At 34.1% G+C, this 27858-nt stretch overlaps 1 long non-coding RNA gene across 7 annotated transcripts in view; it reads right to left on the minus strand.

The window, feature by feature from the left end:
* Positions 1–735: 735 nt before the first annotated feature.
* The window catches only part of LOC109455360 (uncharacterized), a 630897-nt gene continuing 603774 nt past the window's right edge, over positions 736–27858 (minus strand). For all 7 annotated transcript variants that reach the window (XR_012494814.2, XR_016020792.1, XR_016020786.1 and 4 more), the window contains 2 exons: positions 4920–5007; positions 736–4552 (listed from right to left, as the gene is read on the minus strand). This is a non-coding gene — a long non-coding RNA (uncharacterized LOC109455360). The remainder of the gene's footprint in view (positions 4553–4919; positions 5008–27858) is intronic.

The following is a 27858-nucleotide window of genomic DNA, read 5'->3' on the forward strand; positions in this document are numbered from 1 at the left end:
TATGATATCATGGTAGATGGAGCAATAAGAATGCATATTAGGCTAATTTCCCTAAGTCAGGAGAAGTTGTGCCAGGTTTTTCTGCAGAATTTAAAATAGAGCTGAGATCAGGAACAGAGTGTGGGTAAGGTTGATTTGATATTATTACACCTGTCAGAAAACAAAACTAGAGCCTTGGGATGTTTATAAATTTCCTATATAAGTAGCTAATTTGTTGAAGGGCCAAGGCTAGATCTCAAGGAGAAGTAATAGCTACATTTATTAAGGTACTATCAATCGTTATTAACTGCTCTGAAAGATTATTTTTGTTTATCACATTTAACCTCTCTCTCTCTCTCTCTCAGTTCAGTTACCTTTATTTGACTTCTTGGCTCCCCAACATGAAAAGAGAACGAATTATCTGAATGATTAGCAACAAATGAGCTATTAATTTATATGCACTACTAATTACGATTGTCATTCTCTAAAAACCAAATTCATACTAATTCATGGATGACCCCTTTTACTTGTCTATGTTCTCTAGGCACCTAGCCATCTCAGTAAACTAAACTGTGGCCGGGTCTGTGGTTGGAACTGTTTTGTTCCACCCATCCCTACTCCATTCAGTACGGTGGATTACTGGAGTCATGCAGCATTCTGTACCTCTGCATGATTGCCACTGCTTTTAATCTTGTGACATATGACCAGAAGGAGATCAATAATATCCAAAAGAGTCAGATTCTCTTTCAGTGTAGATTAAAAAAAAAAAAAAAAAAAAAGTTTTTGCCCTATAGGCTTATTCATGTGATTTACCCCGATAAATCCATGTGTCTGCATTCGAAGTTGCCTGATTTCTACCTTCCCAAATTGTCATATAATTTTCCATATGGCTACTACTACTACTACTGTGTATATATTCTTCTTAGGGATTTCTTGGGAAGTAGTGGATATGATATCTATGACAAGATGCAGTGACCCCTGATTTCCTGGCTATACTATCATGTAATCTACGGGGCTGGGAAATTTTGGCCCATGAGCAAAATTCTACTGGCTGTCTTTTTTGTAGGTAAAGGATTATGGGAACATGCCCATTCATTTGTGTATCATTTCTGGCTGCTTTAACACTATAATGTCAGGGTTGAGTAGCTGCCAAAGAGATTTAATGGTCTACAAAGCTGAACATATTTACTATCTGACCCTTTACAAAAAGTGGTTTAAGACCTTGATCTAAGGCAACCTTTATTTCTAATGATAAATACTATTTACTTAATATTTCTTATTATTTCTAAATACTTTGATTGAATCATCTGATAGAAATACTAAAGATTTATAGTAACCTAATGTCGCCACTGAGAAATTGTGCAGTTGAGTAAAATAAACAGTTCTACCAGTAAGTGATATACATAGAACATAGAGGGCTTAGAGACACTTGAATTTCCCTCTGCAATGAATGAAAAGTAAAAATAAAAAAAGATCTGAGGTATACAAAAGAAACCTTAGATCCCTTATGTTCTTCCGTTTTTGTACATCAGACCTCTTGTGATTTATATCTTCCTTAGTACAGTATTTAATTCAGCTAGATTTCCCTTGTCCTCTTAAAGTTGACTCTGGACCTCCCTCTGCTTTAGGGTGGCTTTGCCTGGGGGGCCTTGATAAATAGTATTTTCGGGAGCTGATGATAAAGAAAGTGTTCTGTGTGTAGGAAGATCAAGTATGATCCTGGGCTAGTTGGCTCTGCTGACAGGCTAAGTGCTGATAGACTAATATAACAATAATATGTCAAAACAAAACAAAACAAAAACATACATCAAATATATATTTTAAAAATACTTTATGAATCAAAGATTTTTCATGGTGGTACTTTCAAATCAATTCATGGAACTATCTTGCAGTAAGATATGTTTATGAAATATTCCAGGATGTTTCCATAGAAATATTCCAGGATTTGTTTTGTTTTGTTTTGTTGTTTTATAAATTTCTTTATTGTAAGTTTATTGGTATTTCAAGGGGGAACGGAAGATCCTGTGTGTAACCAATCCACCATCTTTAACTGGATGTTCCTAATATTTATTTAAATCTTTATTAATTCCATTTTATTGCATGGAGAACATGCAGACTAGCCACTCCTTGGAGGTAGCTGTTGTTACATATGAAGGAAGCATATATGTTAGGAACTGTATTTGGGTCTTGAAGAGAGAAAACTCATTTATAGAGAAAGAGATTAAAACAATGACAAAGATCTACAGAGCTGTCATAGGAGACCCTGTGACTCAAGGGAGAAAGAGAAGCTATAAATCCTAATCTCTGATATGCTTTTCAGCACTTACCTGGATTTGGTCCCTGCAAGATTCAACTACACTTCCTTTTCTTGAATTCCCTTTGATATGCCTCTAACCTAACTTCTCTCTCTCTCTCTCTCTCTCTCTCTCTCTCTCTCTCTCTCTCTCGTAATTTCACTATTAGTTTGGCTCTGTACATAATGATTATTTTCTTGTCAATCTTAGATCTTAGAGAACAGTGTCTGTCCTTACACATGTATACCTAGCCTCCCTCATACCACTTGGAACTCAAAGTGTGTTCAACACTCAGTTCCTGTCTGAATAGCTAGTGGATACATTATTTTCTCCTGTTATCCAGTAACTCAAGTGATGAAATAGGTTCTTGAGGTTGTATTTTTCACCTTTTCAGAGCTATTTGAAATGGATTAGTCTTCTATCTTAAACATAACGCTAGTGACAATTTAAATGATAAATGTAGTTCCAAAAAGATTTCGCTTTTCAAATAATTACGAAAAAAGACTAATTCAAGGCCCATGGGAATTAATTTTTGAATGAATATTTTTCCTGTTGTATGTAATGTACATGTTTTCTTTATGGGTAAATGATTAGCACAATTGGAAATGTCGGGTTATCAAGTCAAACTCTGAACATTACCTCTAATTTGAGTTATATTTTGTGGACTACAACAATTTTATGAGCGTAAAGATTAAAAGATGCACTTTAATGGAAAATATGGGGTTGGTGTGCTGTGCAATGTGATCACAGGGGTGTGGGTGTTCAGAAGAGTTTAGTATGAGTGTATGTTTGCATGAGACCTTGGTATTTTTCTTAACAGCATTTAGCAGCCCCTTCTTTTTATCACTTCATGGGTTGACAATCTATTATTAGTTGTTCTGAAGAATTCGCCAAAGTCCAGTTTTAAACTATTTGTTAATTGACCATCATCCAGAATTTATTTTAGTTATTACCTGGCATACATTGAGTATTTTTATTATGCTTTCACGATTTGCAGATAAATGTTTTTCAAAACTGATAAATTATAATTGAGAAATGTTAAATGTATCCCACATCAAGGCTATGGTAGGCAAAGCACTGGATTAGAAGTCAGAAAATCTGAACTATAATGATTTTCCACTAACTAGCCAAGTGACCTCGGGCAATTTAAGAAACCTAAGTCTCTAATTTTGAACAACAACCAAACAAAAATGAAAAAAAAAACAAAAAAAAAAACAAACTGAGGTCACTAAGGGCTCTTCCATTTTGAAGACTAAATGATTCTATCAGAAATATATATGGGCATAGTTTTATGACACAATTTAAAAAAAAGGAGACTGCATAATTGTAATATAAGTTTTCACTTCCACAGAATTGGGTGTAATATTGTGTTCTCAAATGTAACAACCTCACAGATACCTACAAGACTGTTGAAATTCACAAAACTGTCACGTGGATTGGCTTTCTGAGGAATCCAGAGTCCAGGTTGGCAAATTTGCAACATGAAATGCAAAATGACAGTTAAACATATACTTGAATGTATGTAAGTATGGTTAAAGATGAGATAAAATGTATAAAATGTTTTCCTGAAATCTCAACACATTCCCTACCACCCCACACCAAGGAAATGAATGAACACAACAAGCACTGGGAGGAAGGATGGGATATTATGACTAGTCCCAATAACATCTCCATGAATTCAGTACTGCCTATGTTAATTTTGGATTAAGAGTTAAACACGTTACTAAAGCTACGTAGCTTCAAGTCTTTACCTCTTTGACAATTACAATATTTCAATGATATGTTTGCTATGAAATTACAAATTCTAGCTTTTCACTTCTTTGGATTAGGAAAGAGGATTAGGTAAAGGAGGTTAGGAAAGACCCCTTTCTGAGCCCAATATATTAAAGGGATTGGGATGGTGGAGAGGTAGAAAAACAAAAGGTGGAGAATATTCTGTTATCTCTGAAAAAATTCAGGGACAGAAAAAAAAAAGGAGTACCTTCTTGAAATGCCTTGTTCTGAAGTAATCTGAGCAGTTGTTGTTTTTAAATTCCCTTCAGTTAAATATGCGTTCATCATGCTGTCTGTACAGAGCAATGATTTGTTTTGCTGTCGCTGTTGGCAAAGCAGGAGGTGTAAATATGTTTTTCAAATCCTCCAGGGAACTGTAGAGGTCTTCCCCACCCCCCACTCGAAGATTAACTTATCTGCAGCCTCTCCCTCTTTGGCAGGCTTCCGTGCATGAGCTAGACGCAATCCTCCATCTGGAATCTTCAGTGATGCAACCCTAGCACGTCCTTAGGAAAAAAACAGAAAAAGAAAAAAGGAAGCTTAAAAATCACTGTTTTGTCACTAATAGTTTTGAGAATGTGGAAACAGCATATGATAATGTATAGACAATGAGCCTATGCTTCACAACTAAAGTACTAGTGCTGGTACATGCACATACAAGTACTTACCATTCTTCAATTAGAAATCAAAAATGTGAAAGAGGGACAATCATATGTATTATGATTAGAAAAGGATTTTATCCTGTCCTGTATCCTTGGGTATTTCATACATGGCTTTTAAGAGCCACGTGGAGACCTACTTAATTTTCACTTAGATCCCAATATATTAATATATAAATAACACAAAAGACTCAAAAAAAAAGCCAATACGTACAGGTAGTTAGGTAGGCATGGTTACCGCTCCTCCTAGGTTTGTCACCAGAGAGGAGAATTAAAAGCTTCTGTCCACCACAAAATGTCACCTGGGTACAAGATACAAGACACATTCTCCTTTAAATAAATGGATAATTCCTAAACACTGTATTTCTTTGATCATAAAATAGACAATTTTTCATTTAAGCATTTCCAGTATTTGACCCCCTTTGCCCTCTTCTACCATCCGCCCCCTTACCCTTTGTTACCCACTAAATTATTGTCTGTGTCTATGAGTTTTTGTTTCTTTATTCGTTTGTCTTATTCCTTGTTTGCTTTCAATTTTATATCCCACAAATGAGTGAAATCATATGGTGATGGAAGGAGACTAACTCTGGATGGTGAGCACACCATGTGATGTAGTGTCACTACCATTGTCATCCCAACAAATTTAATTTTTAAAAAGTAAAGAAAAATAACAGCTAAAAAAAATACCACATTTCCAATATTAAGAAGTATCATACAATCAATATATGCACTTAATATAATGTATCTTTATGCTTCACCAACATGCCATTATTAAAGAGATGGAGTGTTATACAATTATCAGCATCTTAAAATGAAGAGAAATGATATATGAGAACAAGCCCCATGTCAATGAATTAAATGGTAGATAGTGGCATTATTTCTGTAATCAAGAGCTGAGGGAAATTAGTGTTGACGACCATTGATCATTTTGGCACAGGTATGACAAATATTAAACATGTCAAAATAAAAAGGGCTTTGCAAATTTTTTTCTTTTTTAAATTGAATTATTATCCACAGTATTCAATAATCAAATTTATAAGGAAAATCATTCTAACTGGTGATCTTTGGAAACTGGTGTGCATGCCTTGAATGCATTACTTGTGTGGCAACCTGTGCACCTAATTTGCCTGAATCAGCAGGAGGCCTTAGTTTGTTATCTCTGCAGTATTCACCTTCATTTATTAATTCCTCTAAACAGAAATATGCTATAAATAGTTGGATAATTTTTTATGTAAGAGGAAAACTGGGAGAAAATATTAAAAGTTTATTATAACTGATTTTTAAGGCTCTGGATTGCTGACCACAAGTAATGAAACTCAAAATCAACTGTTCTGAGACTCCCTCAAATAGTCAAGTTGATAAATAAGCTGGAAAAAGCCCTCAGTGACTGAAGTGATGGGTAATAACAAGCCACAAATAGTAGTAACAGGATCTGAAGACAGAAATTAAGCTATGTTTTTAATAAATCATAAAAGGAGGACATTTTAAAACAGGACATAAATGGTACTCACAAAGGAAATCAAAGGTTATGGAGAAACAAACGCAGGAACTGGCATGAATGTGAATGTATAGCATCACAGTGGACGGGTAAGACAGCCAAGAAACTGTGGTGGGACCTTAGAAGAATTTTTCCCTGGGGCACTGGAAATGTATTAGACCTGAAAGAAAAAGTTGACATCGGAGCCTTGGCAAAATTGCACTTAGGCTTCAAGAAGATGACTCTTCTAATTAAGCTACTGGAGCAGGGGGACTGGAAAGAATAAATCCAGTTAAAGTACAATTTCAAATGTCTTACAAGAAATGATACCAATAGAAAGAAAATGGCCATGGATATAGAGGGTTTATGGAAGTAACTTTCTGCATGTGGAGAGCAAGAAAGAGGAAAAGGGATTAGAAACCACACAAAGTTGATATGCTTGAGTCACTCAGAAGACGGCCATGGAAATAGGAGAGGTGCAAACCAGAAAAACAGATATGAGGATAAAATGATAAATTCAGTTTTAGAAGTATGTTTTTAGAGGTGTTAATGGAATGAAGAGCTGGAAATTATAAACAGGGATTGAGAATGAAGAGCAAAATCTCCATTCAGAAAGGTCTGGGTGTAAACACATTTGTACATGTTATCTCTAAGATCCTGTCGGTCTTCTCATTATTAGTTCAGATTATTTTTCCTTTTGTTAACGTAGATTATTCTTAATGCTGTATTAGTCATTGCTATTGTAATAGCAGTGACTTTTTTGTAAGTTTGCTCCTATTTTAATAACTTCTTAAATTTTATTCAGACACAGTGGATAAAACTGTAATAACTATGTATGGTGTCAGATGGGTACTGGACTTGTTGGGGTGATCACTTTCTAAGTTACATAAATATCTACTCATTACGTTGTACACCTGAAACTAATATAATATTGTGTAGCAACTGTAAGTTAAAAATCTTTTAAATTAAAAAAAAAATAAAATAAGAACCTTTGGGGGGGATAAAAGTAAAAGAATCACTCATTTTGAAATTGATGTTAATAGTTTTTATTTAACCCAATATATCAAAAATAAAATCAATACAATATGCAACAACAACAAAAACAATTTTATTCAGACAAATCTTCTGTGTATCCATTTACTATGCCTCAGAGTTAGCTCTATCCTGAATAATCCTTACTATTATCCCTAAATAATATATACTATAATTTTGCATGGTGCTAAACTTTCTATAAATGATATTATCAGCAATTTGTCTTTTTTCATGTGACATTAGTGTTTCTTAAATGCAGCTCTAATTCCTTCATTTCTATGGCTGTCCACTTTTTTTTCTTTTTTTTTTTTTTTTACAAATATGGCACAAATTTCCACTGTTCTGTTAATGAATATTCAAGTGATTTGCCATTATTTATAATATTACAGACAAACTGGTGAACAGTCTTACACACATCACCAGGTGCAAAGGAATGATTTTTCCTAGGGTGATTTATTTCAGGGTGATATTGCTGGTTCATGGGAATGTGTATCTTCAACTTTAATGAGATGTTGCTGAATTGCTTTCAGAAACTTCTATAAATTTACATATCCACTGGCCATGTATAAGAATTGCTTTAGAGCCAAAGTCTTGCTAACACAGAGTTGTTGCAATTTTAATTTTTTCAATCTGTATGCCACATAGTATATAATTCTGATCTTAATTTGCATAGAGTAAGAATATATACTTCTTATCCTTTTTTCTACTCTGTGCTCCAGGAGTCTCGCCCTTGTGGACTGCATTGCTGGGGTTCTTTGCTACCTGACTTCTGGTTGAATTTATCTAAAGAAAGGCACAAAGGCATAGACAGAAGACTAGAGAACTGCAGGGAAGAGAAATAATGACTATTTCTTCACGTTCCTCTCTGCTCTGGCACTGGGTATTGTATTGTCATTTGCTGTCTCCCATTACAATTGCAGATCTAATCAGATGGTCTTTCCTTACTGGAGCTCTCACTGAGCTGCTATGAAAGCATTCCCTCCCCTTTTCCATGGGTAGCAGGTGTGATAATGGTTTCCCACTGTTACCAGTTTTCCTAATCTCTAGTTACCTCAACATATCTTGTTACTTTCTTCAACCTTGCCAAATACTTAGTTAAAACCTCTTGGTTAAAAATATCTTCGGCTTAACCATCTATTGAAGTTGCTTTGCTGACATGATCTTGAAAGATAAAAAAGATATATTACGAAAACTCTCTTCCATGAACCCCACCATTCACCCAATTACCATTGCCTACTGTTAATACTATCTTTTTGTTAATGCTATCCACCAGAGATATTTTTCATGCCTATTGAAGCAATTAAAATGTGTTCTAATTCTTTCTTTTTCACAAATGGTAGCCTACAATAGTCATTGGTCTTCAACTTTTTTTTTAGTTAATAATATAGTACAGTGGTAACCCTGTCAATCAACACATAGAGAGCTTCCTCATTGTGACTTTTAACAGATGCATACTAATCCATCTTATGGATATACCTCAATTTATTTATGTATCCCTCTAATAATGGGTATTCAGATTATTTATGTCATGCTATTACTAGCAATCTTTCTATAAATAACTTACTGTATAAATTCTCATGTAAAGTATTGCTGGATCTTAGTTATATGAGTCTGTTTGGATATTCTGTTAAATTTCATTCTCTAAGGATTGTGGCAATTTGCAGTCTTATTTGCAATGGATGATAGGGTCTATTATCCCACGGTCTAAATAGTATAGTGTATCATCAGATGTTTGAAAGTTTATTAATCTGATATGTGATGTATGGTATTTCTAATTTGTTTTAATTTTCATTGCCTTTATATTGACTGAGTGAACATCTTTTCATGTTTAATAAGGCATTTGTATTTCTATTCCTGATAACTATATGTTCACATCCTGTACGCCCGTATTATATTGAATTTAATAGTTTTCTTTTCAGTTTGTAGGCAGTCTTTATTAATATGGAGAAGAAGACAGACAGGCTATCCCTTTTTCCACGATATGAGTTTCAATCTTTTTCTCAGTTTTGTCTTTTTTCTTTTCTCTTTGTTGTTGGATGTTACTATGTAGAAAATTTCTACTTTTCCATAGGAATTTTTCTGTCCTTTCTTTAATGGTTTCAGAAATTTTATTTTCAGAAAGAATTTATATATTTAGAGGTTATTAAATATGCTTCCATGATTCCTCCTAGTACTTTCTTCAGCTCATATTTTACATTGAAATCTTTGTTTGCTACAATTGAAATTTGTGGATGAATTTTTTTTCTTTATTTAAGAATATGAGGTATGTTTTCAAAGTGTCTTTATTTATTCAGCTCTTTCATTTAGTTAGATCTTTTAAGACATTTAGCTTATGTTATGTTTCCAAATTCAGTATCTGTAGCTTTTGGAGCTTCTCATTTTGCTGCTTGTGATTTCTACTAATTCTTAATTGTGGTGGTTTGTTTATTTCTCTTTTTGGAAATTTTGTATTGTGAGCTCAACTTTGGCAGAGTTTTACATGCAGAAATCTATGTGTCCTGAATTGAGGCAGAATTCCCTTCAGGGGATATTTGTATTTCTTCTCCTGGGTATCACTAGGCGATAACAACTTTTAAATTAATGTTTCAATTAAGGGTGTCCTGTGCTGTGTAGGTAATAAAATAACAAATTTCTATCCTCAATAAAGAAGAAAGACCTGCACATGTGAAATCTCAGGAAAGATTTTACTTTCCCAAGATTCCAGGTTAATAAGAGCTGCAAATAGCTTCAAGGCACCTGTGGTTTCAGTAGCCTCATAACAAACTTGCTTTCTACTTCATCACTCTCATTACCTGTAGACTTCACTTAATTTCTTGAGAGCACAAAGTTGGTGGTTATATTTTACCTAGCATTTTTAGGATGTGTGCGGTGGGAGGAATATTTTTTCCTAGGACATATAGTCAACTGTGTTGCCGGCAACGATACTATAAGCTGATTTGGGGTATAAATGAAAGAAAGATAGGGAAATAGTTTAGAGCAAGAACAGCATTTAAATGTATTTATTTTACGACAAAAACATTTTTGCCATGTTTTTGTAAGGCAGAATGTAAGGTATAAAACTTAAGGAAAAGTGGTGTATTCCCGCAAGTTATGTCAGTTAAAGGGCATTCCAAACAAAAAGAACAGAGAGAGCACATTAAAGGGACCACATAGGATAGGATACCCTAGTGTGAAATGAAAAATATATATTTTTGGCTGGAGTACAAAAATCAAAAGTAATACTTAAGATCAGAAATATACAGTGTGTCCAGATCATTGGGAGTTTAGAATATGATTCTCAAGATTTTAGAATTTGGTCTGAATCTAAATAAGAATTTTAGTTGAATGCTGGCATTACAGAGAGCTGGGCTTTAGTGACCTCATTTGGAGCTTTGTCATTACACTCTATATTCCTTTTATTCTAAACTGCTGTTATTTGACATGCTCAGTTCTTTCTCTGGGACCAGCCTGACCTGAGACTGGGAGTTCTAATGTGACAAAATAATCTTAGGTTGTTTTTATTCCTCAAGATATGCCTGCATGCTTGTATAGTTTATGTTCTATATTCTCTTGGTATTAACAGATTATTTGAAATAGAGTATATTGAGAATTCCTAAATAAAAATCCAGTATATATAACTATTACATGCAATGCCCTGTATCAGGTAAATGTGCATCTAAGAGTGGGAAACAAACAAACAAACAAAATACCTCTTGATTGTTCTTTGAATAAAGGAAAATAGAGATAAGTGGATTTGCTAGACAAATGGGGGGAGGGGAGTTAAAAAGATAGCCAAATGTTTGGTGGACTCATTGAGTTTGGAATGAGATAAGCAGTGACCAACTGCTGATAGTTTTCATTAAGCCACCTTGTGAGAGTAGTTTGCATTGTTGCTGTGGATGTTTTCTGAGACATGTGCTTGGGGCCCATCTACCTTTTAGTGCAACTCACCTCCCCCCAGCCTGACACACAACCTGGGTCAGTGATAATCAGGCCGCTAGGACCTCTTGGGGAAGTCCTCATTCTGTAAGGCCTATGGTTGCTCAGAGGAATAAAAGAGTCACTTGATTTATTCATGTATGTATTTGCTCTCTACACTGCATTTTAAGGCAAAGATCTTTGCCTTAATTGTTTAGAAGTCAATGAGATTTATTTTGTCACTGATGAGGAAGAAATCCAGAACTCTTGGACCCGAACCTAACTAACTATAGCATAGATACTGGAGTCTCAGAATTTGTTCAAATCTATCCCAGTTCTCATAAAGGAGGTATTTTCTTATTAATGGACCTAAATCCTGTTTCTACTTGCTTAGGCTACTGGCTTTCATTAGACTAGAACCCTAACTTGGTGCAGTTTCACTTAGATATTTAAGTGTTATGCCTGGAAGCCAATCCCCTGCTATGAGTTTAAAAGCTTGGCGACATAAGTAATCTGCATGAGTTCTCAAAATCTGCCCACTCCCTTATAGCCAATCCTATACTTGAACACATTTTGCACTTATTGTCCACATGCTTTTGCTCCATTTTAAATGTTTGAGTCAAATCTTGCCTATTCATCAGACTGGAATTTTAGTCCTGCCCCTGCATAGGTTCCAATTCTCATTCCAAATTCTGGACCTTCTTTGTCTGTCCTATTAAGTTGTAATTAAATGCAATTTGTCCATCCACTTTTCAAAATATGACAACGAAAAGAGTTTTTAATGCTGAGGTTAAAGGAAAATTTGGCAGCAGGGATACTACATTAGTTAATCTATTTCTGCTTAACAAATTATTACAAATTTAGTGGCTTAAAACAATATACTTTATTATCTGACAGTTTTGATGGGTCAGGAGTCTAAGCATGGTCTAACTGGGTCCTCTACTCGGCACCTCACAGGTTGCAATTTAGTTGTTTGCCAGGCTGCTCACATGGCTGTTGGAAGATTTTAATAGCTTGTGGTTACTGTAGGATTGAGGTTGCTGCTTTCTTGCTGGCTGTTAGCCAGGTGCCATCTCAGCAACTAGAGGCCCTTGCAGTCCCTTGCCACTTAGCTCTCTCATAATACTGCAGCTTACTTCTTAAAAGCCAGCAGGAGAAGCTCTTACTCCACTCAGCTAAGACAGAATATCAAATAGCATAACATTATAAAGGGAATGACTTTCCCCTTCCCATTTCCATAGTCTATTGGCTAGAAGCAAGTCACAAGTTCAAGTCATACTCAAGGGAGGTGATTATTCAAAAGAATGACACATTGAGGGGTTATCTTAGAATTCTGCCTACCGCAGATACCAATCTGAAAACTGCAGCATGAGGAATTCCACTTATTACCAACAGCTCTTCTTAAAAATAAAAACAAAAACAAAAACAAACAAAAAGGAAAATACCTAATAGATGCATGTAGTGAATGCCTGTTCTGATGATTAATTTTGTAAGTTAGCTTTACTGGGCCATGGAGTACCCAGATCTTCAGTCAGTAATTATTACAGGTGTTTGTGAGAGTGTTTTTGGATGAATTTAACATGTAAATCAATAGACTGAGTAAAGCAGATTGTCTTCCGTAATGTGAGTGGGCCTCATTCAATTAGTTCAAGGCCCAAATAAAACAAAAGGCTGATCCTCTCCCACATAGGGGGTCGTTCTTTAGAGCTGGGCCATAGTTGTTTTTGTTTGTTTTCTTTCCCCTGCCTTTGGATCAGAACTGCAACACTAGCTCTTCTGAGTCTCAAATCTGCTGGTCTTCAGACTGGAACTACACATCAGGGTCTCCAGCTTGTTGACTACAGGTCTTAAGACTTATCGTCCTCCACAACTGCATGAGCCAATTCCTAATAACAAATCAAATGAATCTCTCTCTCTCTCTCTCATCTGCATCCTATTGGTTCTGTTCTTCTGGAGAACCCTGACTAATATACCTGTTCAGCTGAACATGTTACATTAACTAATCACTAATTTAGCATCATCTAAAAAATTGAGAATTACTAATCAAGTATTACCAAAGAAATCCCATTATTTATATGGAAAACTTCTTGTTGTTGCTTTTAAATGATCATCCTACCATCTTTGTGGCTGTCTCTTTTAATAATAAAAACCACCTGAAAATATAAGTCGACATAAATGCTTTTAATAAGTGGGTCGGAGCTGACTTGGAAACCTGCAGGAGGCCTATGGAGTCCTGTTCTCTGCATAGCTAACTTTGAGCAGACACAGACTAATGGAATCTGACTTGCTTGGCCAATATAAATTTTTGATGTTCTAAGGGAAGAATATAGTCATTTTTAAAAGAAAACTCCAATTTTTGTTCATTCTTCAAGCTAAATGATGCTGTGCAAATTTATTTATACTATTATGATTATTAATTTTATTAAGAAAACTAATTATTCAGATGATGAAGCATTTTTGTATGTTTGTTTGTTTTTAGTGAAGGATCATGATGCCTGTAAAAGACACAGATGATCAAAATGGTTAGAAATCTAGCCATAGGGTTGTGGTCCATCAAAGCATCAGTTTTACAACATCATAAATATGATATACGAATTCAAATAAAATTTCTGTAAGAAAAAAATGTAATATTTTATAGAAAAAAATGTCCAGCTTCGTTAATTAGAACTGTTACTAAAGGCATCATTAAGAAAATAACACTAGAGTGATCTTATTCATTGATAAATTTATCCAACAAATATGCTGTTACTTCTAGAATTGGGAATGAAAAGGGGACGAGAAGAGACACAATCTCTAGCCTCAGATGAGTCTAGTGGGAGAAGCAAAAAATCAAACAGCAAAGAATGAGACAATTTTAAGTATTAGTATCTTATGGAATAATTGAGCAAGCATACCTACCCTTAATAATGGGTGATGGAAAAAGAAAATTTTTACAGCACAGTGAAAGATGAAGAAGGGCTGTTTGAAGGACTAAGCACAGAGAAATCCAAGGTCTAGAGGTACAGACTTGAAGGTTCAATACGACAGAAGCATAGAGTTTGGTGTATCTACAGTTGGGGCAGGGAACGCCAAGAAATGAAACTAGAGTTCACAGAGATCACCATATAAAGAGATAGAAGGAGAGATGACTTTGGGTGATGAACACACAATGCAATATATAGTAGATGTATTACAGAATTGTACACTTGAAACCCATATCATTTTACTAACCTATGTCACTAGTAGTTCATTCTTTTGTATGATTGAATAATATACCATATTTGTTTATCCATTAATCAGTGGATGAACAATTGAGTTGTTGTGTTTTTTTTTTTTTTCATTTTGATGCTATTATAACAATGCTGTTATGAACAGTCATGTACAAGATTTTTATGGACATACGTTTCCATTTCTCTTGGATATATACATAGGAGTGGATTTGCTGGTTTATATGGTAACTCTAGATTTAACAATTTAAGGAATTAACTGTTTCATAGTAGCTGCATTTTACATTACCACCAATAATTGAAAGAGGGTTACAGTTTTCTCCATAACCTTGTCAGCCTTGCTATTGTATGTCTTTAAAATTTGTTTTAACCATCTTAGGGGTGTAAAGTAGTATCTCACTGTGGTTTTGACTTGCATTTCCCTTATGAGTAATGACATTGAACATCTTTCATGTGCTTGTTAATCATTTCTATGTTTTCTTTGAGAATTATCTTCTAAAGTCTTTGTTCATTTTTAAATAGTGTTATTATTATTATTATTATTTTTATTGTTGAGATGCAAGTGGTCTTTAAATATTCTGGATACAAGTCTCTCTTGTTTTTACTTTCTTGATGGTGCCCTTTAAATAATACATTTTTAATTTTGATGAAGTCCAAATGATATATTTCTATATTTCGTTTTGTCACTTATTCTTTTGTTATCACATATATGAAATCATTGTATAATCCAAGGTCACAAAGATATACTTCCATGTTTTACTCTAAGAATTTTATAGTTTAAGCTCTTACATTTAGGTTGTTGATCCGTTTTGAATTGATTTTTTTATATGGAGTGAGATAGGGGTCTAACTTCATTTTTGGCAAGTAGCTATCCAGTTGTTCCAGCAGTATTTGTTGAAGAGACAATTTTTTCCCTATTAAGTTGTTTAGGAACACGTTAAAAATCATTTGGCATATTGTATGGGTTTATTTCTGAAATCTCAATTATATTATTTTGCTTTATATACCTATTCTAATGTCAGTACAAGGGTTTTGAAATCAGTAAGTGCGAGTCCTTAAACTGTTTCTTTTTCAAGATGGTTTTGGCTATTAGGATCAACATGTCAAGATATTTATAAAGATTGTGATAAATCTATCAATCTGGGGTATATTGCTCTCTTAACAATACTAAGTCTTCCAATCTTTTGGATGTGATTGTAAATGGAATTGTTTTATTAATTCACTTCCAAATTGTTCATTGCTAGTATATTGAAATATCATTGATTTTTTTGTATATTGATTTTGTATCCTAGAACCTTGATAAACTCATTTCTTAGTTCTATTTGTGCTTGCGTGTGTGTGTGTGTGTGTGTGTGTGTGTGTGTGTGTGTGGATGTGTGGATTACCCTGGATATTACACATACAAATCATGTCATTCGTGATTAATTTAAATATAGTCTTACTGCTCCTTTCTAAACTTGATGCTGCTCATTTCTTCTTTTTGACTAGTTGTCCTGGCTAGCATATCTAGTGTGATATCAAACAGAAGTAACAAGAATAGACCTCCTTTTCTTGTTCCCGATTTTAGAGCAAAAGTGTTTATTTGCTTTCACATTAAGCATAATGTTATCCGTGGATTTTCCATAGATGTCCTTATAAAGTTGAGGGAGTTCTATTCTATTTCTAATTTGTTGAATGTTTTTTATGGAAAGATGTTGGATTTTTGTCGAGTTTTTTCTGCATTACTTGAGGTGACCATGTTGTATTGTCATTTATTCTAATAATATGGGTTATATTGATTAATTTCCGTATGCTAAACCACTCCTTCATTGCAAGGGATAGATACCACTTGGTCATGGTGTATAATCCTTTTTTATGTATTGTTGGATTCAGTGGGCTAGTATTTTGTTGAGGATTTCTACATCTATGTTCATAAAGGATATTGTTATGCAATTTTATTTTCTTCTGATGTGTCTGCTTGGTTTTGGTATTAGGGTAATACTGTCCTCATAGAATGAACTGTTTGAGGTTTGAAGAATGGGTTGAAAAGATAGTGGCATGTGGACCAATGAAGGAGTTATTGCAATAACTCAGGTGGATATGATTAATATATGGTTTAGAGTAACAATAATGGGAGTAGAAATGTGGAAAGAAGATGTCAACAGACAAATGATGTATCAGACAGAAGATGTATCAGCAAAAAAGTTGATTTTTTTTTCCTTGGAAATCAGGGAAGGGCTTGCATGTAAGACACAGTATCTCTGACCAAAACAAATTGCTGATCTTATACAGGCTTTGAGAAGCAAAAATGAAACAAAATGTTCAGACTTTCAGGAGGAGGAGGATGTGGACTGATGCGTTGGTAATTAGCTGCTACTAAATGGCTGGTTTTCAGAATATTTGTTATTGATATTAAGTCATAACTGATCAATTAGCATGGGTTTAAACTTACTGTAATGAGTTTAAAACTCATTCTAGTGATTACTTAATATTGTAAAGGAGAAAAGGAAGATTTTATTCTCAGAGAGAAATTAACGGACTAAAAGGGAATTCAGGGCATATCTGATTTGATGAGGCAGTGAAGGAGAGGAACACATTAAAGATGCCATTCAGATTTCTGGCCCAGACAAATAAATGTAAGCACTTTTAGGTCAAGAATTTCTCTCTTTTGTTTCCTGAAGTATTTCCAAGCTCCTAGGAAAGAAACTGGTATGTATAGCCTCTTTATAAATTTTCCTGAATAAAAAAAAAAAAACATTGCTCTTGGCATAGAGTACATTAATGAAATTATAAAACTTGGACATATTCAATTTCAGATATCTACAAGATATTCCAAAGAAGATAGCTTATAGTAAACTGGAAATAAGTTTTGAATTAGAACAGATATTTACTCTGCTTAGGTTTTGTAGCCACCAGCATAGAGATGGTTATTGAAAACATAAAATTAGATGAAATATCCTATAGATATTACGAGAAAAAAAAAAGAAAAAGAAAACACGGCTAGGACATACAACTGTCAATCACAAACATTTAAGGAACCAGGACAGCTATAAAATCTGCAAAGGAGATTAACAATAAAAGACCTAAAATAATAAGATGGATGTGGAAGCTGGGGGAAGTTTCTTTTTTCTTTTCTTTTTTTTCTCTTCTTTGATATTTTCCTCCTGAAGTAGGAAGAAATTAACCTTGTTAAATAATTTCTACAGGGTGAGCAAGAAAAGCAAAAGGTACTGATCTGATGCAAGGTACCCACCAGCTCAAAAAGACAATCCAGTCACCGGTGTCCTTGACAAGAGCCTGTTAAGTAGAGTGGTAAGTACCATGTGGGGAAGGGTTCTCGGGTGAAGAGAGTGAATAGAAGGTTTAGATTTGAAGGAGGAGAAGGAGCAGGATAAGTGCTATCTGAAAGCAGGCTTTGGGTTGAGAAAAGGAGTCCATTTTTATTTTTTAAGTTGAAGGAAACGAGTACATGTTAAATGCTGATTTGAAAACAAAAAAACAAATGGAGAAAGATTTATGTATGATACAGAAAAGAAAAAGGATGATCAAAATGCTAACATAGGAAGTGGGATTTTATGATTGTATGGTTTGCTCTGACTCGCAAAACACTTGCAGCTCTAAATTTCTACTATTATTTTAATTGTGTACATAAATTACAATATTGTATCAGGAATTTACTTTAGACGTCTTATTACAAGTAATACAAATATATAATGCAATATATGCCAACATTCATAAAGTCATTTTTATTTTTTATGAAGGACATATAACAGAATAAAAATAAATCACTGTACTTTAAAATTGTTTCACAAAATTATATTGGAAGTCTTTAAATTTATCAAAAAGTTGCAGGAACTACTTGATGTTTTTGCCCTTTCTCTATATGTATTAATGGTTAATATTTTACTCTCTTTATTTCTCACTTCCACTGTTTTTCTCTCTCAGTCTCTCTCAAGACTCTCCTCTCTCTCTCTCTCTCTCTCTCTCTCTCTCTCTCTCTCTCCCTCTCTTTCTATCTCATATTTTTTAATAAACCGTTTTAGGATTAGTTGCAAATATTATGACACTTCATCTCTAATTAATTCAGCATGAAACATTAATCATCTAAGAACAGGGACATTCTCTTATATAACCATAATAAAGTTGTCATAGAAAGGACTTTTAACAGTGATACAATACTATTATCTAATACACAATCTATATTAAATTCTACCCACTATCAATTATTCCAATAACATGTTTAATAAACGTTTTCTAGATTCAAATGCAAATAACATTTGCATACTTCATGTAGTTAGCATATATTCTTTCACTTCCTTTAAACTATAAATTTCACACTATTTTTTAGTACTATAGAATATTGACATTTTTAGAGTCTATTCTAGATTGTTTTACAGAATGTCTCTTCATTTGGGTTTTCTTACTGTTTCTTTTTTTCTTTTCATGATTAGATACAGATTAAGAAATTTAGGTGGAAGTACTGCATGGGTTATTAGTTCATCATATTGCAAAGCACATGATGTCAATTTGTATTATAGGTGTTATGTTTAGTCACTTGATTAAAATGGTCTTCACCAGATTTATCCATTGAAAAGGTACTTTTACTCCTTTTAATAATAATTTATGAAATAATGCACTGAGCCTGCAAGATTATCCTGTTTTTCTCAAAGATATCATAGCCAGTTTTGTTATGATCTATTGATGGGTTTTTCTTAAATCTGTTATTGCTATGGTGGCTATGAAATAGTGATGGGCTACCACTGTAATTTCTTTTATATTTAACAGTTTATTTAGCCTTATTATTTTTGTAAATAAAATATTTGTCTCTATATCCCCCTTAATTTTTATTTAAAAAGTAATTATCGGTATAAATTTAATGGATAGATTTTTAATTCAATATTATAATTTGTTTCTATCATTGTTTATTTGGGTGTTTAGTATGTCCTACACTTGGCCAATGAAAGGTCTCTTAACATCTTTCTTCTATCAATTCATTTCTATCAACATTTGAGTACTTTCATAAGTAATTATAAAATTACTTTCATATATGTTTAGAATTATGTATATATGTACATATATATATTATGTCTATTTAAAACTATGAGTTTATTCTATCTCTAATTTAAACAAAAACTAAAAGTTTTCTTTCTCCTTCCATTTCTTATCATATCCCCCTTTTCCACAGTGAGGAACTTATTTCCCAACAATATCGATATATTAAGTCATTTGCTCAGTTCTATTATACAAATTAAATAGTTTCAGACTAATGTCACTAACAACACAATTAAGTAGTATTCACAGTTCCTTTTGGTTCTTAAAATATACTTTATCTATCGATAGGAATAGTGACTAAATAATTCACTCAGTCTTTGAAAAATAAGCCTATTGATAATTTTTATTAAAATAAGCCCTGTAATTATAATGATAAATTAATGAAGAGACAGCCAACTGAAATTTAAACTAATATTATAGTGTTCCCTTTCTTACTCTTAGTTTGTGAATATCACATTGGAAAATGATTTACTTGCAATAATTGCTTGGAAGTTAAACTCTGAAGGCAATTTGGGGTACAAAAGGCAAAAAAATTATAATTCCCTTTTCCAAGTTTGTTAAAATGTCACCCCATCATTAGGTCTTGCATGGAAGGAGAAAAGGATTATTGGTCCTCATTAAAAATAATAATGTTCACTTCTGAATGGTTTTCAGAGATGTATATTTTTGGGAAAAAAGCCATCTGTGTCCTCAAAGGTATGGATAAAAAGGGACGAGCCCATTTAACAGGCTTCATTTCACATTTCTACATCTTTATTATTTCAAAATGACACCTTTGCAGTTTAGAGGGACCAGTAGGCACTTTTATAACTAAAATTGAATAAAATTCCAAGCTGTGTCAAAGACATTGTTTGAATTCACTTAAAAGTGTTTTATGTCACTGCTCACCAACTCCCCTTCTCTAGTCATGATGTGCCTGTGGCAAACTGTTTCTCTCTGGGACTGAAAAAGATTACTCCCACTGATACTCCTCTGACAGTGTGAATATTGACTTGCACTTATAAAGGTCAGACAGTTCCACTAGTTAATAGGAGTGAGAAGAGCAGTTCCAACAAGTCTCTTTGAAAGGAAGTTAACCTTCAAATTGCAAAGCATGCTGCTCTGTGGAGCCAATTTTGGCAACTAACAAAATACTTGCTTCTCTCTGCTTTCCAAAAATACCAACATGAGCCTGAAAGTTAACATTACAAAAGGGAAACAAGAATGCGATGTAACAGACAAGCATCCATGGGAACACGGTCCAGAATACGCCTTGTTATTTTTATTTTGTAAAGAGAGTTGAATACTGTGGAGTAATTCTCTGGGCCTTTAACTTTCCTCAACATATAATAGCTTTTTTGACTTTTAAGAACCATGTGCTGTAAGATGATAAGACACCACGTATATTTTTTCTCAGCATCATCCTGACACAAGATCAAGAAAAGGGTTTAATCCCAGTGGAGCATGGCATCTCCTTACCTATCCTTTGAAAAGTCCTTTGCCTTCTGTTATTGTCTCCTGACTGAGAGTTCAGGAAAGGCTGACATAATTTAAGGTCTCTGGAAATGTGGCCTATCTGTTAAAAGCGTTCTGAGGTACAATGCAAGAAAGATGGGAGTGAGAAAACAGGACTGAAAATGAGAACGCAACTTCACTTTTCATCCTGATGGAAAGTAAAACCAATATTTTTAATTTTTAATAAAACACATTTATATTGTGGAACCAGCAACAGAAAGAATGTACTGCATATAAATGAAGACAATTCCCTAGTTTGTCTTCAGCAGTGGAAGACAGGAGACATAATGATGAAGAGAGCCTTTTACAAGTAATAAGTAGCAAGAAGAATAAGTCCTGGGTGTCTTGGAAAGCAAAGCTTTCAGGATTCCAGGGCATATTTCAGAAATGGCATTATGGCTTTCACTGCTGTAAGTTTGGCATCAGCGAGATTTTAGATTGTGCTAAAATCATGCTAATGTCCTTTCTGCCTCATCAGTGGGGGACCATTCAAGTAACAAAGTGCCAATCAGGGGCTCTTGTTCCTCTTTAGCTTGGAGATATTACTGTAGAGGTTTTTGTGAGAGCATGATCTCTCCGCTTGAGATGCCCTTTATTATAACTATAGTTAAAGGTCTGCTGACTTAGCCATTATAAACCCCTAATGTTCTCCGCTACAAAAATTTGCTCTAAAATAAAGCTTAGCATACTAAGTTGGAGCTCAGGGGAGCCCTGATTTTGATAAATTTGAAGGGAATAAAACAGTCATTTGAGTTAAAAAGAGAGTAAGAAAAATATAAATATCAAAGCTATGTGAGTTATGTGTGTCACTTCTCTGGTATCTCCAACATTGGCACTGTTAATTAAAATGAAGTTGGAAGGTAATTAGCTCATAATGTGTGCTAATCATTTTTGTATGTTTGAAATATAAAAGTGTAATTAAGAAAAAGAAAAATGGGTTATAGACACGGTCGTTTTCTTGATTGAGAAACTTGTGAATTTTTAACTCAAAATATTTTCTGAAAATGCAGGCCCTGTATTGCTATTACACAGACTTTGTAGTCCTTCAGTCAATGAGTCAGATAGTCCTAATGTTTAATCCTCTTCCTTGTAACTTTCTTAGCCATCTTTAAGAGCTTTGTAATTGAGTTAAGCCAAAATTAGAAATTTGAAAAAAATATAATAGCAACCCAGAGACAGTGTTACAAAGGAAGTAGCAGAAAAGAGATCTCAACATTTTTTATCTTTTTATTTTGAAGACTTTTTATTATTATTAAAAATGTATACTTTTAATGTCTTCTTTTTAAGAAAATAAGTAATATTTTCTAGTGATACATTCTTTTCAGAATTTTTGAAAAATCAAAACACGTTAATAATAAGCTTCCAGCGCATCAACCTTTCTATAGACAATGATTATAAACTTAGGACAAAATTAACCAAAACAAAGAAAAACAAAAATAATTTACCTTAAGGCTCTGGAGAGTGCACAATGGTAGGCAGGTTCTAGAGACGCATTGATACTTAGAAGAGGGGACCTGCATAGGATGAGTTTGCAATTTATACAGGAATTTAGAGAATGAAATTTAGAGAGTCTTAGAGAGTGGAAGGGTGCCTTCTTTTAGGTAATATGCTCAGGAAAGGCCATTCCAAAGATTCATATTGGAGCTAAGAAATAATGGATGTGAATTAGCCAACTAATAGAACTTCTGGGGAAGAATATTGGAGACAAGGGGAAGAACTATTGTTGAGGTACTAGAGCAAGACTTGGCATGTTCCAGAAGCAGAATGGAGACCCATAGAGCTAACGATTAGTGATTAAGAATGCTGAGAAATTAAGTTAGAGAAGACAGGAGCCAGCTCATACATCAAAAAGAAATCTACCTAAGACCTACTTTATACGAGGGACTGTAAATGAAAATACAAATAAGATATGATTGATTCTTGACTTAAGGGATCTCCCAATCCAGTGGTGAATGAGGTTTTGAGATTTGCTGTCAAAACAGGTTGTTGTAGGTAGATTGTAGTCATATTTTGATTCAGTCACTCCCCAGATAGAATTCATGCAGAGGAAGTCCTCCAAAAAAATTTTTTTTTATTTGTTTGTTTGTTGTTGTTGTTTTGTGGGGGGATGGATGGATGGATGGATGGATGGATGGATGGATGGATGGATGGATAACACACTGAGGAACTTCAGCTGGCTGCTCAAACAACACCCAACAAGTGATATTACATTTTCTTGCCATTGTTACCAGATCCAGACTGAAATTGAGGTATAATTTGATGGTTAAAAACTCAGATAAGTTTTATAAACCTATGCGTGTCTTCCCAGTTGGCTTTTGAGCAGTATATGATTTTGGGCAGGTTGCATAACATCTGGTTCCTCATCTATAAAAATATCCATAATCATCATACCTATTTCCTAGTGGTGTGTGTGTGTGTGTGTGTGTGTGTGTGTGTGTGTGTGTATGTGTGTGTGTGTGTGTGTGTGTTATCAACTTTCTTGAGCAAAACTGAGTAGTCTCAGAAACATTAATCAAGAATGGGGTGGCACAAGACATCCAGGAAGCTAAAATTTGATGGCCATAGAAAAGATGAAGGGGAAAGGAGTTTCTCGATTGCTAGAAAGTGTCTCTTCTGGAAATCTAGTTCATAACTTTTTCCCCTTACTTTGTTGTATCATCATCCCTCTCTTTTCACTGACTTTATATAAAACATGCTCATGTTTCTCACATCTTAAAAAAGTATTCTTGCTTTAGCCCTGCATTTTCCAACTATGTTCTGTACTATTTTCACGTTATCTTTTCTACTCAAGCCTTAGAAATTATAAACTATACTCATTATGTACACTTCTTCGTCATCCATTCGTCCTCTAATAACTAAAATATGGCTTCTGTCCCTAGTATTTTTCTGGAACCGTGTTCTCTAAGGATTCCATTGACACACTGATTACTAAACCAACTATACATTTTTATCCCAAATATACTTGTCTTTTTGTAGCTTTTGTCTTTGTTAACCATTGAATCTTTGTTAATATTAGTTTATCATTTTCTATCATGCAAATTGCTCCTTATTCTCTTCCTATTCTTTCTATAAGCATTCATTGAAAAATATTCCCATTGGTATCCCCAGGCACCTAATCATACTATCAATTTATTTTTATTATGTAATTATCTTGGGCAATATTGTAAAATTCCACAATATTAACTACCACATGTCTTTATATAACTCATTCATGCATATGTAGCATCTGTAACAGTTGTTAGCATAGGGGAAGTATTTAAATAATATGTTTTGAATAAATAGATGGGTGGACGAATCTATATGAGAAGTCAATCTAGAAACCTTTGAGATGAATGAACCACAGACATTTGGGGGATTATATAAATAAAAATATACTGCATACTAGTATTTAGAATTTTAGAATTTTTTAAACCCTGATTATAGATTCTCTTGAAAACAGTGGCAAATCTAGCAACACTGACCCCACATTCTAGCATGGAGACAATCCATTAGAGCTGAGTCATGTCTGTGCCCTTAGAGGAGCACGTGTTGTCAAAGGCAGCACAGTCAGACCAAGGCCATCTTCCTCACTTATGTCACCTGCCTGGTCCCAGTAAGCATTCAATTACATACTTCAAATAAAACAGACTGCAGATACATAAGCACAATGTCATCCAGGCTATATTATTTATTTCTCTGCCAGTTTTCTCACCAAAGTCTTCCATACACATGTACCAAATTTCAATGAAGAAAAATGTTGTCCATGCTACTTAAACCAGAAAACAGGGGTCTTGGATTTTGCTCTCATTTACTTCAACATCTTATCAACCCTACAACATATCAATATACATCATAACTATCTCTCTAATTTACCTCCTTCTCTCTTTATTTTTGGCACACATCACCTTTCCCCTACAAATGTTGCGGTAGGCTCCTACCTGCTCTGCTGACTTGTTCTTGTCTCTTCTCTATGCATCAATCTGAAAACCTCCTATATATCATCTTTCTCAGCTCTAGTACTATGCTCTCTGAGAAGCTTATCTGACTTTGGAGGAAATGTGTCTATTTCTCCCTCTACCTAACAAATTATTATTAATGTAATAATGTATTGTAAAATATTGATAACTGCAATAATTATAGCCAAAATACATTAAACACTTTATAAAGAATAGGCACTACTCTAATAACTTATATACATATATGTTCTCATTTTATCTGTGCAGTATTATGAGTTAGACAAGATTATTATCAATATAGAGATAAAGAAGCAGAGGTATAGACAGATTCATTAATTTGATCAAGGTGGGTTTGGGGTTTGAATTTGGCTTTGAAAACAGTTTTGTAGTGTTTTTAACTGTGATTTACATAGTGATTTCTACCCAAAAGAATGTCAAAGAAGTTTTGTTGAATAACTGAATGAACGACAGGGCTGATTGAACTGGTAAGATCATGTCATAATCAATCTCCTTTTGTTGTCTAAGACTTCCCAGCAAATGCCACTTAAAAGTGAGATTTTTTTCTTTTTTTGTCTTAAGGCTGTCCTCTAAAGTAGTTGAAGCCTATAGGTTGTAAATATTAAACATGCTATGACACAGTTATAATGAAGGCATTTGCATTTAGGAATCAATTCTATATGTCATTGGCTTTTAACTTGGTATTTAATGTGTTGAGTGATTTCTCTTTGGGCAGCCCAGGCTCTGCGACCTAGTTGGTAGCTTAGCCATAGTTTGTGAATCTTTTTTTTTTTTTTTTTTTTTTTTCTGGTGTAATAACCAAGTCACGTAGAGTGAAAATAATCTGTTTCTGGCAACTCATCAGGAATTAGAAAATTTGCTTTGAGTGGACTTACTGACTATGAGATCCAGGTACAATGGAAAAATACAGTAGAAGCAGATGAGTTAGGGAAAGAGTGACGTTATAAGAGCAATAACAGAATAAAGGCGTTATACATTCACAGTTTTGTGGGTTGAACAGAAATGTTGATGTGCTGCCAGTTGATATGCTGCCAGTTTGAATCTGCCCCTAAGTGACTAAATTGCAGAGGAATGAGGTCATAGGGTTAAATAGTTTGAAAAAAAATGTAAGGTCAAGGTAATAGCTATGGATAAAAATGTTGAAGATACAACACTGCTGCCTCTACAATATACTTGAGATTAGGCACGCTTTTTTCCTAAGACATCTGCTGTCTAATAAGTAAATTTTTATGTCAGCAGATCCTTTTTTGTTGTTGTCATTAATTAAATTATAACTACCTAAGGACAGGTACTAATTACTATACCTCCTGTATCTACCATGGGGTTTAGCCCAGTTTACTCACTGGATCCTGGAAAATCAAAGTGAACTATGCACCAATCAAGTAAGAAGGAAGCATTTTCCACCCAGTGAGATTGAATAGATTCAGGTTCTCAATCTGATAATTTATAATGTTGGATTTGTTTGTTTCTGAGATTTTATTTTCCTTTTGATCTTGTAACTTTGAAGCAGGAATTTAATGATTCCAAATCACTCTAATTGAATAACTGTATATGAAAGAAATTTGAGTTGAAAAAAGCATTGGTTAAGCCCTATTTTTTATTTCCTAGAGAAATATGCATTTAAACTGTCAGAACAAACTAATAATTTTCCCTCAAATTTGTATTAATTTCTCACAGAAGAACAAGAGAAGTTATCTTTGTTTATGGAATATCTTTTGTGTATTAGTGGGAAGATTCATGTCGAAATGCAGTTTCTGTCAGATGTGTCATTATAATGGAAGTACTCAACAAAAAGCACTTCTTTTTGTTGAATTATAACATTATAATTAGTGGTGATGTTTTAAGTTTTTTAATGACAATATAACTTCACAAAACATTATTGCTATTAAGAGAATAAATACATGCATTAAGTAAGTTTATAACACATTTGAATATATGTATATAGATGTTATGACTCACATATACTCTAGTTTAACCTCTAGTTGAGAGTTGCACAATTAAATTCCAAAAATAGTTTATTCAACTTCCATAGAATGCTGATCCCACAGATAAAAGTTAGAAGAGTAGTATTTCATGAGAAAGATAGGTCATTTAGTTGATAATATAATTGATTTTTAAATGGATTTTTGGATCATTTTATAAATGAGGAAACAGAGTCAGGTGATGTGCCCAAATTCATAACATGAACTGGTGCTTGAAAATGGCTTAAGAACTAAAATGGAATTTTCTGCTACCATTTATGATTTCTAACTACTACTAAACTAGACATTTTACAAAGAATCACCACTAAAGTGAAGAAAGCAATGTGAGCCAATTGTTTTTAGGCATTGATTGCAGGCAGCAGAACACTGTGGTCCCTGAGAGAAGGCTACTCAGAGGTGGTCCCAATACCACAACAGCTCAGGCTTTATTTCTACAAGAGGAGGGAGGTATATAGAATTGGAGCCCCAGAAATCCATGCGGGGTGGTCTCTTGGGAATCCTTGGTTATAGACTGGGCTATGAACACACAGGGTGACACTGTAAGTTGATTACCAGAAAGTACATGCTACAGAGTTGAAAACAAAGCAGAGGTACTGGAGGTCAAACATTACTGGAAGATGTTGGAATTGTCACCCAGATAGAATAGAGACTTCAATCATACTTCCTGTTGTTTTTGGACATGAACATAGACTTACTTATTTTTTAAGTTTTAAAAAATATAATTATAGATTCATTTGCAGTTGTAAAACACAATACAAAGAGATTCTGGAAACTGAACTCTTCACTAGCTTCCCTATTGGTTATAACTATAAAAGAAATATCATAACCAAGCAACTGACATGGATGAAACCCACACACTGTAATCAAATTTCACTAGTTTGTATGAACTCATTTGTATGTTGTGTGTGTGTTTTAATTCTATGGAATTTTATCACATGTACCAGTTTCTTTAACCATTCACCTATTTAAGATCAGGTCCTACTGGGCATGCAGACACTGGGGTAAGATATCAGAGTGCCCACCAGCCCTGCCTCTGGCTGCCTTATTCAGTTCTATTGCTGCCAGCTGACAGGGAAAGCTC

The sequence above is a fragment of the Rhinolophus sinicus genome, chromosome 3, assembly GCF_057876585.1.
Source record: "Rhinolophus sinicus isolate RSI-liver-muscle chromosome 3, RSI-T2T, whole genome shotgun sequence".
NCBI classification, from domain to species: Eukaryota; Metazoa; Chordata; class Mammalia; order Chiroptera; family Rhinolophidae; genus Rhinolophus; species Rhinolophus sinicus.